This window comes from Heterocephalus glaber, unplaced genomic scaffold (genome assembly GCF_053883595.1).
Source record: "Heterocephalus glaber isolate CG9 unplaced genomic scaffold, H.glaber_assembly_v1.0 deba00000122, whole genome shotgun sequence".
NCBI classification, from domain to species: domain Eukaryota; kingdom Metazoa; phylum Chordata; class Mammalia; order Rodentia; family Bathyergidae; genus Heterocephalus; species Heterocephalus glaber.
Window position 1 is genome coordinate 57,137,328 of NW_028258138.1, and position 18,945 is coordinate 57,156,272.

The 18,945-nt window shown below is 39.5% G+C and overlaps 1 long non-coding RNA gene across 1 annotated transcript; it reads left to right on the forward strand.

Moving 5' to 3' along the window:
- The first annotated feature begins 228 nt into the window (after positions 1-228).
- Positions 229-17,948, forward strand: LOC110350800 (uncharacterized). The gene is made up of 3 exons (XR_002397688.2): positions 229-529; positions 9,791-9,910; positions 10,519-17,948. It is a non-coding gene; the product is annotated as an uncharacterized LOC110350800 (long non-coding RNA).
- Positions 17,949-18,945: the final 997 nt, after the last annotated feature.

The following is an 18,945-nucleotide window of genomic DNA, read 5'->3' on the forward strand; positions in this document are numbered from 1 at the left end:
TGAAGGAATAGCTAATAACATTTGAAAGTGAATTCATTCTTTCCTGGAGGCTGCTGGTACACAGCATTAGCCACAGCTCAGTGGAGAGCCCTTGTAGGCAGACAGTAAGTGATACAACCTTGTAAACAGAAGCAGCAGCACGCTGAGTGCCAAGGCACCAGGAAGAACTGCACATTCCACCCCTCCCACCCTCTCCCTCTCCCAGCTTCCAGTAGCAGGTTTCTAGATAAGAAGCACATCCCCAGTGCTCTGTGTAGGTGCTGGCGTGGGAGGAGGTGAAATGCAAACGTTATTTTCCCTTCTGCCTGCCATCAATTCTCTGCTTTCGTCTGACTTTCGTGAGTGATGAGGTCATCCCGACGCAGGAAAATCAAACTTCTATTTTTCAAACTCAATAAAGGCCTGCATTGTAGGTCTGTGTAAACAAGAGGCCAGAAGTGCAGAGAACCACGAAGACCAGTGCACGCCCTCTGGCGGTCGCACGAGACAGTCCGCTCCGCAGCCAGACGGGGAGCGTGCGGGCTAAAATGTAAGTTAAAATTAGATCAATAGTCAGCCTGGCTGTCTCAATCAATGCTTAGCAGGGTGAGCATACAACCGTCTATTTATAAGCCAAACCCGCCATTATCTTCCTCTTTTAGGACGCAGAGATCCATTCCTGCGCGCAGCAGGGGAGAGGACGTTGCACGAAATTGGCGCTGCCACATCCCAGCCTGGGCTTGGGTGGGTCGGCGGGGCGGCCGCCCAGGATGCAAACTGCTGCTGCGGCTGGACCCCTGGGCCCCCGGAGGACACCCTCGCTCCGCTTCCTTACCTTCCTGGGAATCCTTGGTCTTTAAGCAGGGGGGAAGATGTGAATTAAAACAGCCCCGGGCAGAGGCCGCAGTTCTAACCACAGACTTGGCAGCCTTTTAACAAAGGTTTCCCGCCCAGCCTCCCCAAGGTACTGTGGTGCTAGGTCCTTGCTCGGACAATTGTTGCTGTGAATAGCTGCAGTTCTCCTCCCCCGTCAACACAGGGGTGGGAATGGATTCGCAGCAGGGACTCTGCAAATACTTAAGGCCCTGGCAGGTTGCACTTGCGGCCCATCAGCCTCTGACTTAATGGGACATCAGAATAGTCCCGCCCCCACCCCCAAAGTCATCTCTGATACAAGAACAATGTCCACATCTAGCGTTTGGGTTAACATTTGTGTTAGCATTGTTAAATTATTTTCAGATTTTGAAGGATGCTGTCGAAAAAGGTAAAACCTGATGTGGCAGCCTCCTAACACAAGATCAAACAGTACAGCTAAGGAAAAGAGGCTTTCTCACCTTAGTTATGTAAATACCATATTTTATATGCATCTATACTTACTTTTTTGTCTTTCTGTATTTGACAACTTTCTTTAATAAATATGCTATTTTTGCCATAGAGAAACTTTAATATAAAAAAAATTTTAGTATTAGTTTAAATGTACATTATATATATTTTTGGAATCAATTTATTAGCGGCTCTATCATTTGACATAAAAGGCTTTTGAGCTAAAGATAGAAACTGAAGCCTTCTTTATTTAGAAGCAGCTTTTCTCCTCCTCTTCAGTTCTTTTTGGCTTCCCTCCAAAGCATATTCGGCATCTGGTCCTTCCTCAGCATCTACACTACTCCTCGCTTAGTCACCAGTCACCATTCATTATCCTTCACCTGGATTCCGAAAGCATCATCTCGTTTGGGTTTTCTAGATCCACTTTCTCCCTGCTGCAGCTCTCACTTGCCATGTATCAGCTAAATTGCTCTTTTAAAATGTACATCAGTTGCTATCTCTTTTTACAACCTTCTGTGGCTCTTCATGGTATCTCTATCAGACCCCACATTCTTCACCAGAGCCAAAATGTGGGGTGCTGGCTGGCACCTACTGACCCTTGCTCTTGTCTCCTCATAGAATATGACTTTCTCACTAGTTGTCATCGCATGTGTGGCAGGGTCAATTTGATTGGCTTAGGAGTCCCCTAGGGGGACCAGTAAAGCACACTTCTAGGTATGTCTGGCTGAGTCATGGATGTGTGACTTTGGGAATTATAGCTAGACTCTGGCCCCTTTCTCTCTGACACTGTTCCCTTGCTCTACTTCCTGGCCACTATGAACCAAGCTTTGCTCCACTCCACCACTCCACCATTATGTTTCTGCCTTGCAGCCAGCTGACCATAAAGAATCTCCTTAAAGTGTGAGTCCAGGTAAATATCTCCTCCTTTAAATTGTGGGTGTCAGATATTGCGTTTTGCAAAGGGAAATCAGACGGATGCACCATGTTTTCACATAACCCATTCTTTGCAATCCTCAAACCCACAAGCTTTTTCTCACCTCCCAATCATAGCCCTTGCCATTCTTTATGTGGAAGATCCTCTCTTTCAAAAGATCTCAAATCAGCCTCATTCTTATCATTTTAGTCTCAGTGAAAATACGAGACACCTTCTGCCTCTCTTAAACTCCTTATTATAATACTTTATTCCACCACAGCAATTAAATAAAAATTGTTTTATTTATCCATTGGAATACCAGTATAATCTCTGCTTTCCCACATTAGAATGTAAACTCCATGAAAACAAGCTACTTTTCTTTTTTGTTTACTACTATCTCTTTTGGTCCTACAGTAGTAACTGGTTCATAGTTGACATTCAATAAATATTTATTGAATAAATTATTAAGCATGATTTCCTAGTATATAATTTATAAATGACACTAATAACATTCTACATATTCTGCCTTGAATTGTAAAGTTATTTTTATGCTCATATGCTTCTTTCTCTCAAGTGTAAAGTCTGAGGCAGGATCATATTTAGTTCCTCATTTTATTTTCCATGATCTCATGGAGTCTGCACACTACAGGTGTTTAATATATTTGTTGGATTAAATTGCAAAATAAGTGAATGGATACTAAGTGACTTTACCCAGGGTCTAATCTTTCACCTGGGAAAATGAAAAAATATAACCCCTGAAGGCATAGATTTTTGCTTTTATCCTTGTAATATCACACACACACTCACCCCCATTGTTTTAAAGAATGTTCTTATCTATTTTATTTGATCTTCATACCAGTTGGTATGTACGAACAGAAGCTCAGGAGCATTAACTGACGTGCTCAGGTTTGCACAACTAATATGAAGCCAAGACAGGGCTAGGACCTGCTAATTTAAAATACCCACAAATATGCACGCATAAAAGCACACCCCCACACTTTCCCACATTTGCCAGTATCCTCTCTACTCAAACATATTTTTCATTCAGTTCAAATGAGATCATAAATACAAAGGGCTATGAATGGGGTGTGGCATTTGTTAGGCTTCTGGTAAATGACTATTCCTTCTTCTTTGTCATACCACCGCCGTAATCTTCTCATTCTTACAAAGAATGCTTTTATCTTCACCTTGCTCTTTTCCTTCCTAGACTCATCTCCAGGATCCTCTTTATTGTGGAATTTTAATGCATAATATTAATTGGATATTTTCATAGATTTGAGCAGATTAAATGGATTTTTGCTAACTGGCAACGTATTGCTCTTTTTAACCTTTACTCTGAATACAAGCCAAAGAGAAAAACAGAATACCTGACAGCTAATATATCAGCCTAAGTCATACAGTGCAGTCTCAGTAAAGAAATGGCACATATAATACCAAAGCTTGGTAAACATAGCACAGCCTGTGAGGACAAGTGAAGTACAAAATTAGGTTTACTATAGACAAAACAAATTGGAAATTTTTTCTGATCATTCATTCACTCTGTTAGTCAGCTTTGTGTCAGTATGACAACATAATTGAGAAAAATAGCTTAAAGGAGGAAGGGTTTATTTTTATTCTTGGTTTCAGAGATTTCAGTTCATGGTAACTTGGCTCCATTGCTTCCAGGCCAGAATATTATGGCAGGGAGCACATGGTGGGGCAAAATAGCTTAAATCATGATGACAGAAGGAGGAGGAGGAAATGGAGGAGGAGGAGGAGGAGGAGGAGGAGGAGGAGGAGGAGGAGGAGGAGGAGGAAGGAAGGAAAAATGTGAGCTTCCTCCTTTTTCTTTTATCCTCCTCAGGCCCCCAGTTTATTGGATAGAGTCTCCCACCTCCCAGACTCAGGGAGAATCTCCCTCCTCAGTGTGCTGTCCTACATGGCCATCACATCTGGAAACACCCTCACAGACACACCCAGGAGTGAGCTCTACTAATCTCCTAGCTGTTTCTCTTTTTTTTTTTTTTTTGGTACCAGGGATCGAACTTGGGACCTTGCTCTTGCAAGGCAGGTGCCAGAACCACTGAGCTAAACCCCTGGCCCTCCTAGGTGTTTCTCTGTTCAATCAAGTTGACCATCAAGATTTACCATCACATTTGTTGATTGTATTTTATGTGCCCAGGGTTGTATTAAGCTTGGGGAAAAAAGCAGCAAGCAAAAATAGATGAGGTCTCTGCTGATATGAATCCAGTGGAACAAGATCAGTGCTAGGAGAGGGTAAAGCAGGAGGAAATGACATAGACAAGAGAATTCAGGGGAAAATATTTTGGAGACATGATGAGCTATGTTTTGAGTTCAGATATGGCTCAAACTGCTAATGCTTACTAAAGAAGGGGAAGAAAGGAGAAATGATCAAAAAGTGAATGATAACAGTGACTTTAAAATTTTTTATTTGATAAATATTTGTGAGCATTATGTGCCAAGTAAGTAGTTGTCTAGGGGCTAAAGTAGTGATCAAAGACAAAAATTCTTGTCCATACATTGTCATAGAGAAAGGCAATAAAATAAAGACATACATCATATAATAGAAAAGAAAGTTAAATGTTGATTTCTGCTAAGGAGAGAAATAGGTCAAGGAAGTAAGATAAGGAAGTGGAGCTGGGTATGGCACTGAGGCTCAATTTTATGAATGGCAGACTTGCAAGTCTTCTTTGAACAATACAGTTGAGCAAGATCACTAGGGCTAAAGGAGCAACTATGTTGATCTAAGAGGTGAGCGTAGGTGACTGCAGGGGAAAAGATCTCCAGAGGGTGGATTTTACAAGGGTAATGACCCTGAGGCTGAAGCATGACCGACTCCTCATAAATTTGAGAAAGTGCAAGGTGGCCAATGTGTCTAGAGAAAGTGTAGTAGGCAAGGGAATGAGTAACAAGATCATGAATTCAAAAAGGTCATAGATTTTGAGAGTCCCTGTTAATGATTATAAATAATCTGGATTTTCCTCTAAGTAGAATGGGAAGGCCTTGGAGACTTCTGAGCAAATGATCAACATAATCTGATTTATGTGTTCATAGTGACTCTGGCTATTGCAGAACATATTCATTGTACTTCAGGCAATGTACCAAGTGTCTTAACAGACAACCTCATTTTGCCCTCACAGTTCTCATTTTACAGGTGAGAAAACAGGTGTAGAGAGTTTGAGGAGCTTATTCAAGATTGCATGGCTAACAGCAGACAACGTTGGAATTAGCCATGATATTAGAGTAACTCCCAAAGAGAGCCCGGAGCAAGTAACGAGAGTGACAATAATATCCATCACTTACTGAGGGTCTACTTGTCACTGCCCTAGATTTGTTCATGAATTTTATTTCATTCTCACACCAACCCTATCAGATAGTTAGAGTTGCGCTTTTATTACAGATGAGGAAACTAAGACTCACAGAGGTATCAAACCAATCTAATTCAAATAATAATTAGAAGTTAAAATTCAAACCCAAAGTGTTTGCCCATTCCTTATTGTCTCCCAGATAAACATATTGAACTTTAAAATATACTTTCTATAAAGTACCTATAAAACACACAAGCCTTTTAAATTATGTAAAATCTGTGGTAATGTCTCCTAGATCTTGATAGTGTAGTTTTAAAAATGTATAACTAATACTGTGTAATAGGAAGAAAAGCTCTAAAGGAGTAGGGGAAGTGGGAGGGGTAGGGGAAAGGAAAGAAGGGAAAAGAAAAAATATGAGAAAAGAAAAAAAAAGGAATCAAAGTCTTTGCAAATAGGGAAGGATGGAGGGGGTGAAGGGAGGGCAGGGGAAGGGGAAAAAAATAAGAACCAAGATACTCATGTAAAGGTAGAAGATCCAAATGATGAATGTAACTGTATTTTATACCTAAAATGTACCAATAAATTTAATGGGAAACACACACACACACACACGCACGCACACACACACACACAAGCCATGTGTAAAAAATCCATTCTTTCTTTTTTGATTGCTTAGTGAACTAACATATAATTATTGAAATGGTTTATTTTTTTCTACTTGCTATTTGCTCTGTGTATTCTATCTTTCCCGTGTCCCTTTATTCCTTGTGATTGCTAATCTTGATTTTCAATGTGATTGGCTTGAGGAGATTAGTGAAGCATACTTCGCGGTGTGTCTGGGTAGCTCATAGGGCATGACTTGGGGAGTATATTTTGTTTCTGGTCCTTTTCTCTCTGGGTCTTTCTATCTCTGCTTTCTGGCTGACATAAAGTGAGCGGCTTTGCTTTACCATGATCTTCTTCTGTGACCTGCTTTGGAGTCAGCTGACCATGGCCTGAAACTGAAACCATCAACCAAAATAACTGTTTTCTTCTTTAAAATGTGTATGTCAGGTATTTTGTCTCAGCAATAAACTTACTAACACATCACTCCTTTCCTACTTGCTTTTAAATAAAGTATCTTTATTCCATTTTCTCTACTTTTAGGTGTTTCTTATACATTCTTGACATTTTTAGCTCTTATCCTGAAAAAAATAAATATTCCTTCCTAGCTGAAGTTGGCACTTTTACCACTTCACAGGTAATGCAAAGAGCTAATACAATTTAACCTCATTTTAAGAGCTTCTAGTTCTTTGATATATTATCACAATTTTACTATTATGTTCCCCAAGTCTCTCTTTTTGATTCAAAATGTAAATATTAGCTAATACATACATATGTATTTGCCCTTTACCATGCTCTTTATTTCTTCCAAAGTTGAATATTTCTATTTGGATGTTTTTTCCTTCAGTCTGAAAATTTTCCTTTTATAAGTTTTATAGTGTCATTTTCTTGAGACAAACTTTCTTAGGTTTTATTTATGTCGAAATATGTTTACGTTGACTTAAATTTTGAATATGTTTTTCACTTAGTAGAAAAATTTCCTTCCAGCTCTTTGAAGATGTTACAGCATTGCCTTGGATTCTATTGAAAATTTTCTATTGGAAAGTCAACTGTCAGCCTTGTTACTTCAAAAATAACATGTCTTTCCCCTCCCCCTACTCTTTAATTTCCAGTTCTTTGAATACGATGTGTCTAGATGTGGTTTTCATTGTTTTTATCCTTCTTGGTATTCCCTTATGTTTAGATTTAAAACATCTCCTAAAAGTCTCACACATTCAGAAGTGGGGTATATGGAAGGTGGTGGATCATGAGGGTGCTATACTCGCCAGTGGATTAATCCACTGATGAATGTGCTGTTAGGAGGTGGGGCCTGGTTGTAGATGGGCCACTGGGGTGTGACATGAGAGGGTGTATTCTTGTTCCTGGCTCCTCCCTTCTCTCTCTGCTTCCTGCCTGCCATGGATGGAGCAGCTTTCCTCTGCCACGCCCTTCCACTATGCTGTTTTTGCCTTTGGAGCCAACTAATTATGGACTGAATCCTCTGAAAACCATGAGCCAAAAATAAACCTCTCTTTCTTTAAGTTGTAGGTGTCACATATTTTTGTCACAGTGATGGGAAAGTGACTAACACATTCTTGTTCTTGGATCAGTGGCATTATTATCTGTTTTAGAAAAATTTAGTTGTTATTTCTGTCATTATTTCTTCTTCATATGCCTCTTTTTCCTCTGAAATTTCAATTATACATGTATTGGATCTTTTGAAGATGTATCTTTGCTATATTTTGTTCTGTTCTTTCCATCTTTTTTTAATCAGTATTGAGTTTCACTTTTGGCATTTTAAAACACTGATCTTGTCTTTGCATTAAATATGCTGTGTTCTACATGGTAATAAATTCACCCAAATGAGTTCCTAATTTTAGATAATATATTTTCCCATTCTAAGTTGCCCATATAGATTTTTTTAGCCACTTCAATTCTCTTTTAAAACCCTGAATCTATTAATCCATATTCACTGCTTCTTTTTTCTTTAATATAATAATTTTAATTATTTTTAAAAGATTTTCTGCTAATTCTTGTAATTGAAATATCTGTGAGTCTGCTTCTATTGCTCAATATTTTTTCTCTTGATTATATATCACATCTTCAATTTTCTTGTTAGTAATTTTGAGTTGTATTATAGATATTGGGTATTAAAATAATTTCAAACAAATAATTAAAAAGCCTCCAGAATGTTCACATGAATCTCTACAAGAAAGGTTTTCTCCCTTTCTGTGGTGACCAGACAGGCATAGATTATACTAGGTATGAGGTTGTGTTACAGTTTTTAGCAAGTATCAGTTCACCTCTGGTTTGTCCCTGTTCTTTGGAGAGGTCACTGGTCTTTTGATGAGAGGCTAGTAGTGTTCTGTCTCCTATGTTCTGAAGATTATGATCTTCAGAAGCTTTGAGCTTACATCATTGAAATCCACTTCATAGGAGTTCAAAATCTGGCAAATGGTTTAAGAACAAGAACTGTGTGCATTTACTGCAAACTCATTTCTTTTCTAGTAGGACCTTTCCTTTCAAACACTAGAGACTACAGAAGATTTTATCCTCTTTCTGATCAGCACCCTTAAGCCTTCCCTACCACTTCAAAAATGAGAATGAGCCTTGAATTTTTGTTTTTTGGTTTTTTTTGGTTCTGGGGATCCAACTCAGGACCTTGCGCTTGCCAGGAAGGTGTGGAGCCACTGAGCTGCATCCCTGGCCCAAGCCTTGAATTTTTTACTCTTCCATTTTCCAATCTTGTGCAAAAGTGTATTACTTCTGCACATTGACAAAAAGTCTTGTTGGTTTCTCTTCCCTCCAACTGAATTCTGCTTGGGCCAAGTCTAATCTTCAGCCTGTATGTTTCTAGAACAAGCTAATGCTCCCGGAGAAACAAACTGTTGGTGATTATAAACTTATTTAGGAGTTTATGTTTATCTAATTCTCTTTGGTTTCCACAGATCTTTCATGTCTTTAATGATGTTGGTAATTTGCCTCTTTTTTCCCCTTTTTTGCTACAATGTGAGTGTTAGCCAGCTGTGACCATCTACATCCTAACCAAAAGTGAAAGTCACTCTCAGATGTATAAAGGTTTAGAAATTTTGTTTTTGAAACAGACTCTGATGTTTACCTAGTATGGCTACCTCATTGGACAAATAGAAAATCGTGTTCAAAATAGTACAGTGTTATATTCAAGGTCAAAAACTAAGGCTAGAAACTGGACCTGAGGTAGAGCATGAGGTTGGTCTTCTGATTCAAATGCACTCTTTAAGGAGAGAAGGAGAGAGAATATATTGTAGGAAGAGCTCCACCCAACACAAAGAGCAGTTCTGGAGTCCTTGCTGTAGTAGTCCAACAGACCTGTGAAAAACTAAGACTGAGGCTCAGTCATTAAAAAGAACTCTTTCTTATTATGTTTTCCTACCTTGTTTGAAAACAGTATTTAAAATGGATCGCCAGCGATAAGATCGAGATGGAGGAAGGTTACAGATGAGGCAATAGGGTGGTAATGTGGAAAGTGGGGAGAAGTAACAGAGATCTGAGATGATTCCCTTTAGCAGGGAGATATTCACAGCTGATGGTATTTGAGAAACTAGGTGTTGTAGGTTCATGAATTACTCAACAGAGCGACTGAGACAAAGACTGGGCCTGTGTCCTTTTGAAAATATAAAAGAAAATGTTTTATTCTTTTCTACAGGGAGTTTATCACTATCACTTCCCCTCTGTGATTGTTGAACTAATCCAGAGTGGAAAAAAAAGAAATTATAAGACCACTGATGAGACGGGACCATGAAACAGCGACTCACCCTTCCCTAAGGTATTCCTTGCCCTTTATCAACACCACACTTACTAGAGTCAATCTTTACCTTGCAGGAGGAAAAACATTTGAATTTGCAGAAAGTACAAACCATGAGAAGATGCTTTAAAATAAATGTAATTTTATGTTTAGTCTTCAACATGAGAGTAGTATATTCATTTAAGATTTGTGGTACTTTGTCCTGTTCTTGATTGAAATTTCATGACTCTACTCAGGCTAGACAAGAGGTTGCTAAGCAATTTAACAATGTAAACAAGGGCTGGTTTTAGAATCAATGGGAAGCAGTATTTTCTTATGTTCTTCTTAGAAGAACAAACTCTATTTAAGGATATTATCACATTATTGTCTGCATGCAAATGTGTTCTGTATTTGTAAATGAATCACCTCTTTTTATTAGGGAAGGATGCCTATTTATCGTCTTTATAGCAATTTCACTGATTAAAAAAATCCCTATTTCTTTAAAATTATCCACTATTGATGACAGCTAGCATTTTTGCAGTACTTATTATGAGCCAGGCATACTCCTAAGCAAGGAAGACTTTATGTTTATTTAATCTTTACAATAGTTCTGTGAGTTAAGAACTAATATTATTCTTCTTTGTAACAAGGAAACTGAGACTCATCAAGGTCAAGTAACTTTTCTAGGCACATATAATAAAGGATGGAAACCAGGTCAATCTGGAACAAAAGCCCAAGTGTTAATTATTCTGCAGTTATCAGAACAGTCTTTCAAGAGCTCCAAGGTAGTGTGCAAATGATTCTGTTGCAGCGCTGGTCGACCCAGTGGCTTGGTTTCTAAATAATAACTCCCCTCCTTTCTTTTCATTCAGCCAGTCCCCTTGGGGACCAGTCCTTCTCTCTCCATCAGTGGTGGTCAATCTGCATTGAAAAAGGAAGTGAGCAGTTTTGGCTAGCAGCAAGACTGACCTGGTGCCTGCTCTTTGCTGGATTCCTGCAGATCCCCTTACTAATTACATAGCCTGAGGTAATTGACTCTGGTAGTTCTCATCTATAAAAATGGAACAACATTACCAATCTTGTATGGTTGCTGGGGAAATGAAATACTGTATCTAAAGTGCTTAGTTTTATGCAGACACATAATAGCTTCATGAAATATGAATCCTCTTCTCCTTTTTCCTATCATCACTGCACCCTGTGGTATATCTCTCTTCAAAGTTAGCAACTGGTGTAGATTTTTGAGCACCATGCTGATATCTAGGCTGCATGTAACTGAGGGAAGATTGTGAGAGCACAAATGTTAGGAGATCTTTAGACAAGCAATTATCCACTCCCTACTTGATACATCCTCATGATTCTAATACTTATTTGGAAGTATTCTTCAACTTTAAACACTATCCAGTTTTCTCATTTGGTATGAAGATTTTTCTGCTGGAGAAAAATCCCCTCCCACTACCAACAAAAACATCCCAGGATAGCATGCTTAAGAACTAGAATTCAGGGTGAATCCTCTTTATTTGGAGCCACATGGAGTTTAATAGCACACCTTGAATGGGGGCACTCTTCTGTGATAAATTTGTGGGCATTGGCAAACTCAAGCCACTGGCCTCCAGGTGGAGCTGCATGAAAGAGAAGAAAGGAAAAACCAGGTTGGTATCCCAAGGAAACATGTAGCCTGAGAAAGACACAATGAAACACAATGATGGTGCAGGTCCTGGGGGATTTTCTAGAAAAAAAAAGTGACATGTGAACGGATTCAACCTCTTTGATTCCACAAGAATTTGAAGAGACTGCCAGTGTGCTCACCCAGCCCAGGGTAGGATCCAAGAGAAATGAGATATGATCTCCAAGGAACTGACAGTCTTTGGGAGTGGCTGCCCGTAGACATAGAGGAAGAAAAGCAAAATATCATGTAATTGAGTGGTAAAACTGTAATGTAGGTAAAAACGTGGTCTCTACAGTGAGAGAAAAAGCTGTTATCTTTTTGTGTATCATGCTAGATCCCAGGAACTAAATTAGATGGGTTAAATAAATTATCTCATTTAATTTAATCCTAAAAACAAATCTTTGAAGTGAGCCTATTTTGATGGTGAGAAAATTGGAGCCCAAAGATTAAACACATTCTCCGTGATCCAACAGCAAGTGGGCTATAGGATTTAAAGTTAAATCTGTCTGAATCTAACACTTGTCCAAAGGCCTAAAGCCACTTGCCAGCCATCTGAATAAACCCTCCTAACTTGTATGTGCCTCTGTTTCTTTATGTGACAAATGACCATAATAATCCTGTACTCAAATTTTGGGGGTTAATACTTTGCTTGTACCTTTTTCTCCAGCAATCTGACCCTCGCTTTAACCTCATAATTAGTCACCTCTGTGCTCTAATCTCAGCCTCTATTAATTGGGCACTGTGTTAATTAGCCTCTGTGCTCCAAATAGGGGCTGTTCAGTCTAGGGAAAGCACTGGACTTTAGGGGGGTGGTGACCGATCCCAGTGCCCTGTCAGTCTTGTCTGTCCTGAAGCCTGACTGTGCAGCTTTTCCTCGATTCCAGTGAGACTGTGCTATGACTTTACAGCAATCCCCTCAACCCCTGCTCCTCCTATTTTCTTGGGCTAAATTGAGCTTCTGTTATTTGCAAACAACAAATCCTTTCCTTATTGTGAGGAACCCATGAGATAAAGTAAATTACAAAGGGCAAGATCGATGAGACCATAGCTATTTATCTTATAGTGTGTAAAATAGCAATTTGGTCTTTATAATTGGGTCCCGAGACTTTCAGCTTATAGAATGTTTCATTATGTCAAAAGGAGGATATGCACAAATTTCACTTTTACTTTTCCTACTGGGAAGAATCAAAGCAGCTGATAGTCCTGTCAAACTGAAGTCACATAGCCCCTAGGTTCTTGTGTTTGGATATATTGAGTGGCTCTAGGCTGGTCATCTGGTAAGCACTTTAAATTAAGTTTCCACCGGAGCCAGACTGTGCCCTGCGGACTCTTTTCTAAAGAGTCACAGATAGCTGACTGAATGACGGACACACGCCCAGCTGGCTGGCCATGCCACTATCTCTACCTGTGTGATAATGGTTCTGAGGGAACTGTACAACCTAAAGCCAACACATTCTTTGGCCAAGGGCCCTTCTTATTTGATTTGGTTCAATTGCATTGACTGTGTCACTCAAATTAGCCAAAGCAGTTGCATGGCATATAAACATAGCTGGAGAATACAAAGTAGCTTTTTTAAAAAAAATAAACTAGCAAACAAACCTCACACTGGATATCTTAAAACCTGTCATTTAGTACCATGAATGCTTTACCTCTGGGTGGATGATTCCATCAATTTGAAGAGATGGCTGAAAACAGCATACTTCTGATATTTTCTTTGTCACCCAACCAGTTGTATATTGCTTTATTTATCACATACCTCAGGACATCAAACCTTTGTCTCTTGATCATTTCAATGCCTCTAGGATTAAGGTGGAACCATTTTGACCAAACTGTCATCCTGGACTCCCTTCTACATGTCCTGTACTCTCTCCTGTGGTCTCTGAGGATCACATAGCTTCTCATAGTCTTCACTTCCAACCAGGTAAAAGAGGAAGCAATATTTTGTTAGTGGATTTTTCCCTGTGGCTGTTTTATTACTTAGCCAGTCTGAGTGTGGCCTGTGGGGGAAATTACTTCTGAATCTCAACTGACTGGTGTAGAGACAGTCTATTTTCCTGCTGTTTTTTACTACTGTCACTTTTTTCAGCTAATGCCCATTAGGATCAGTTATGATTCTTTAAAGTAAAGTGTATTTAGTTGATATTCTTAAGACTCCTCACCCCAAGAAGCTGCAGGTCAGTGCTCACTCTGGGAGAATTTCGGAAGAGTTTCAGAGGAGAAGATCTATTTATCTATCTGGTGATCTCATATGTGTGGATTACATTGTTGGCACCAGATAAAAATCTTTTTAGGACAGCTTTCTCCAAGATGGGTACAGGTAGTGGTGGCATTTACCCAGTTACCTATTCTGTGTACCAAAATTTTGTTGACAAAGTTAGATGGGGCCCACCTGGCCCACTATCTGTTTACAACTGAACCTGGATGGGTTAACCTAAGACTTGATAAATAAAAGTCCACCAAGACTGTGATACAGCAATGATACATACAGCAAGTATAACAGTGAACATTTAGCAAGTACTTACCATATGCCAGACATGAATCCTATCTTATCATCTAAGCAAACCTATGTGGTCATGAGAAGAGCTAAGATGTATTGAGCTCTCACTATGTGCCAGGAATCATTCCAACTACCATCTGGCATTAATTTACCTTATTTAACTCTGCCAGTAATCATAGGACACAATTTTTTTTTTTTTTTTGTACCAGGGATCAAACTCGGGTCCTTGCACTTGCAGGACAGGTGGTGGTACCACTGAGCTAAATCCCTGGCCCAAGGACACAATTTTTTAGCACATTTTACAAGTGAGGAAACAGATTAGAGAGCTTGCCTAAGGTCATATTATTGGCAGCTGATGAAGCTGGAATTCAAATCCAGTGGCCTGACTTCAAATTCATTTGACAAACTACAACCACAAAGGAAACATGGTAATAAACAACAACTACAAAGATTATGTGATGAATGAGGACCAGTGAAGCTTCCAGTTCCTTCCATGATTAAAGGAATTGTGCCTTATATGGAGCAGGACTTCTCTGCTGACAGTTTTTGCCCATTCTTGCTATGGGGCCCACAGTGTTTTTGCTAGAATAGTGGTAGCTGCTTATGACTAGAGATTATTCTCCATCTCTGCTAATGTAATTTCTCTTTAAATATAGCTTTTGTTTGTTGATTTCTATGGAGATTGGCTCCCCCAATACTTTCTGCAAAGTACCTGCCTCTAATTGCCAAGAAATCCCTCTCTCTGGGTTTGTTTATGTGACACTTCGACTTTGTCTGCTCAGAACTCTGCCCTCCAATGCCCTGTCTGTGTTTTTTTCCTCTATTAGCATTCTCTGCCACATTATGACTGTGAAAAGTCATATTTCCCTGCTTTTACTAGAGAGAAACATTTTAATATTGGGATTTCAGCTAAAATGTGAATGTCCCATGGGCACCTCTATGATACAATTAAGTCGCCCCTATAATAATAGCTCTAGAGTGCCTTAATTTGTTTTAAGCCTTTTATGCTTAATATAAAGTAAATTATGTAAAAAACAGGAGACCTGCCCTCTACATGGAGACAGAGTGAAGAGGGATGGCATGGATTTTGGAGTCAGGCAGACCTGGGTTTGTACCCCAGCTCTATCATGCACTAAGTGTGGCCTTGTGTACTTACTCAACCTCTCCAAGCCTTCTTCTTCTTCCCGAGAACCAAGATAATAATGTCTCATAAAACTTTTTCGTGATCAAAAAGAATCATAGATGTGATGTTACTGGTATAGGCTAGGTATGCTGTTGTTTTTCCTTCCATCAAATTTCCTATTCTGACAATATTTGGCTTTAACATGTAACCGTTCTGGCACTCACTTTCCTTATTTTAAAAATGAGATATGAAGGTAAGTTCATGGTCAAGACTTCTTATAGCTCTATGAATAACTGGCTAAGGGTTCTCTAACTAGCAGTGGTCTGGGGCGTAAGGATTTGAACCTAGATTCTGCACACCCATTCAATGCACTGAATTGCAGGACTTACAGCCACACCCAATATGTCCTGAAATTTGGGTGCCCAACAATGGCTGTCAATTCTCTGGAGCATTGGTAACCCCTGCTTCCAAGGCTGCAGTGTGGTAAGATGTGTCTTCACCCAGTATGCTTCAAACTGAAGAAAAATTCAATGCAGTGGCTTAAACAGAACCCAAGCAAATGAGAAGGATTTGACTAATTGATTGGCCGAATGGCTCACTGGTTATCTGCCCAGCTTGGACAGGCATTGTCTATGGGTGGACATTATGAGTGAATTGACTGCTGAGCAAAATACCTGGCAAGCATGTCTTTGTCCCTTTTCATGATATTAGGGCATCTGTCTGTGGCAGCCTCACTCCATTATCTAATTTCTTGTTTCCAACATGCCATGGATTTAGAAATCAGCCAACCAAGCATGCTGGAGTTGTGCCTCAAATAAAAGTAAGTATGCCCGAGGAAGTGCTTCAGCAGCTCTCAGAGCAGCTTTCGGCCTGAAGATTGTGACATTTCAATGTCATCAGAGAGAAGGAAAAGCCATTCAAAATAATTTGAAGCCTATCAAATGTTTATACTAATTTGCATACATAAGTACAGAGATGTTTATGTCTGCTACACCCACATTTGGCTCTGCTTTAATGTTCTGTTCCTTAGATTTGCTGATCTCAAATGCAAATTCAAATAGTAGCTATATTCAACTTTCCCACGTAAATTACCTAAAACACCAGGTAGATTCCTGGTAATTTAATTGGAATGCCTCACAGGAACCCACAACTTCCATTACAATTATCCATTGGTAGGGAGCTGATACCCACTTTTCTGGGCTTTATAACCTTTTTTCTTTCTGCAGGTATTTTAAGGTACAGTGCAATATTAAAGATATACTCCTGCTTCTGTGATTCTAATAAGTAATTCTAATAAGCTAATTTCTTTAACTTATTTAGTAGAAACTCACTAATCAGAAGTTTTTCAGATCCAACTGAATTTTATTTCACTTTAGAACCTTAACAAACGCTAGAAAAATTGAGCTGTGAAACTCTGAGTGGCGGCCAACACCTTTCATCAGAGAAATTCAAACTACTTCCCAAACATTAATTAAATCCCACCACAGTATAGCCTAGTCCTACACCAAATTTTTTCTTTCAAAGAAAAGAATCAATGCCAATAAAGAGGTGACAGATGTATGAGGCAGAGGAAAATGGAAACAGATTTGAGTTCTCAAATACCAAGGGCATCTACTTCCTCTTAATCAAATGATGTTGCTAGTTCATTGTCACATTCTGCTGCTCATATTCTTACATACAGAGCTGTTGATCATATTAGCCTTTCTACAAGATCTATACTCTCAGCATGGGCAGAAACATTTGCTTCCTGCTTTTATTATCATTAGACCTAGTAAGGCTGTTGTCTACAGCAAAGCTTTCCAAGACGACAAGGACTAGAACTTTTCATAGGGTCCTACCTTGTGCACCTGGTTCCCTAGATATTGAAAATTTCTAAGCAGGGTTGAGTTCCCAGGAAGTAGCAGGATGTCTGAAATGAGAGTTACCACAGGCCTTGCTTGGAGCTTGGAATTATTCCTTAAGCCCATGCGAGCACAGATGGGGGTTGGGATGCAGCAAACCTGTACTCCCCCTAACCTTCCTAATACCTCTCACCCTTCCAAAACCCCTCTCATCAAAACAGTGCTTAAATTGCTAAGCTTGTGTTTTAGTCAGCTTTTCATTACTGTGACAGAACACCTGAGAGTAATAAAGGAGGAAAGATTTATGTTAGCTTATTAGGCCTGTGATCAGGTAGAAACATCATGGTGGAAAGTCATGGCAGAGGAAACCTCACCTCATGGAAGGGAGAAAGGAAAGAGAGAGGTAAAGAGCCAGGGAGGAAGAGGCTGAGGACAAGATATAATCCCCAAGGTTACATCTCCATGACCCACTCCCTTCAACTAGGCCTCTCCGAACATACGAATCTTTCGGGGGATATTTTAAAGCTGAACCAGAATGGTTTAAAATTACAGAGTTTCTTCTCCTGAAGCTCTCTGACTCATTCAAGCAGCAGCACCGCTCTTCAGGACAAAGTTAACTGCCACTGGAATTTTTGACTGGCCTTAAGTCTAATTGTGTTGTTCTAATCTTTTCCTTAGACACAGCAAATCATAACCCTGATGTCACAATTTCCATGAATACTGCATTCAATACTTTGGTATGTTTTCTTCACTATTTTTACGTTTTTACATCTAGCCCAATATCCTTACATATGAATGTTAGTTTTTGCTATTGTTGTGATAACTGATAAGTGTACTGAAAACTGTAGTTTATCAGCAGTCTTAAAGAACTAGATATCAAATGTCATGCAATGATAATAAAAAAGCCTTTCATTTTAAAAATACTTTCACAACCATTATCTCATGTCTTGGATTCATTTCTTTATTTGCTCATTTATTGACTCATTCAATCAAGAGACTTCTATGGTCTCGTCAGGGATAAAATGATAATTAAAATATGGTTCCTGGTTTCAAGGAGCTGACAGTGCAGGAGGGAGAGTAGACGTGTAAGTGTAAACAGTAGCTGAGAAGATGAGTGCCATGCTCAGCGCGATCCTCACATTGTCTTATTTACCTAGGAGAAAAAGAAACAAAAAAGCCCTTTCAAGATCACATAGCTTGAAGAGTAAGAGCTAAATTACCACACCTCTGGTTATTAAACCCCTGAAATTTTACTAATTTGTTAGTCTGTGCTTTGGGGTTTTTGTTTTTAGAGCAGAAGTTCTCCAAAGTGTGGGCCAAAGACCTGCACGATATGGGAACTTGTTAGAAATGCAAATTCATGGGCTGGGGATTTAGCTCAGTCCCTGGTACCAAAAAACAAACAAACAAATACCAGCGTTCAGGGGCCAGAGATTTAGCTCAGTGGTTCTGTCGCCTGCCTCACAAGCACAAGGACCTGAGTATGATCCCCGGTACCAAAAAAAAAAAAAAGAAAGAAAAAAAAGAAATGCAAATTGAGACTCTGCCCCCACCTGTCAGATCAGACATTTTGGGGGTGGGCCCAGCACTCTGTGATTTAACAAGCTCTCCAGGTGATTCTGATGAACCCTGAAGTTTGAAAATGACTGTATTAGATCAGTGTTCTCCAAATTTCCATGTGCACAGGAATATCACTTGGAGTTCTTATTAAAATGCAGATTTTTATTCTCTAGGTCTGGGGACAGGCTTTCTGATTTGCACTTCTAACAAGCTCCCTGGCAAGGCCTGTGCTTCTGGTTCTTGGTTGAATAGAAAGAACATATAAGGCACTAACAGCAGAGGCCATTGGTTAAGCCCAGCTGATGAGTAATGAGTGCTTCAGTATTAAGTGACTTCAATGAAATTGTTCTCCAAGCCCTGGGAGCTTAAATACTACCACAGGCAATGCTC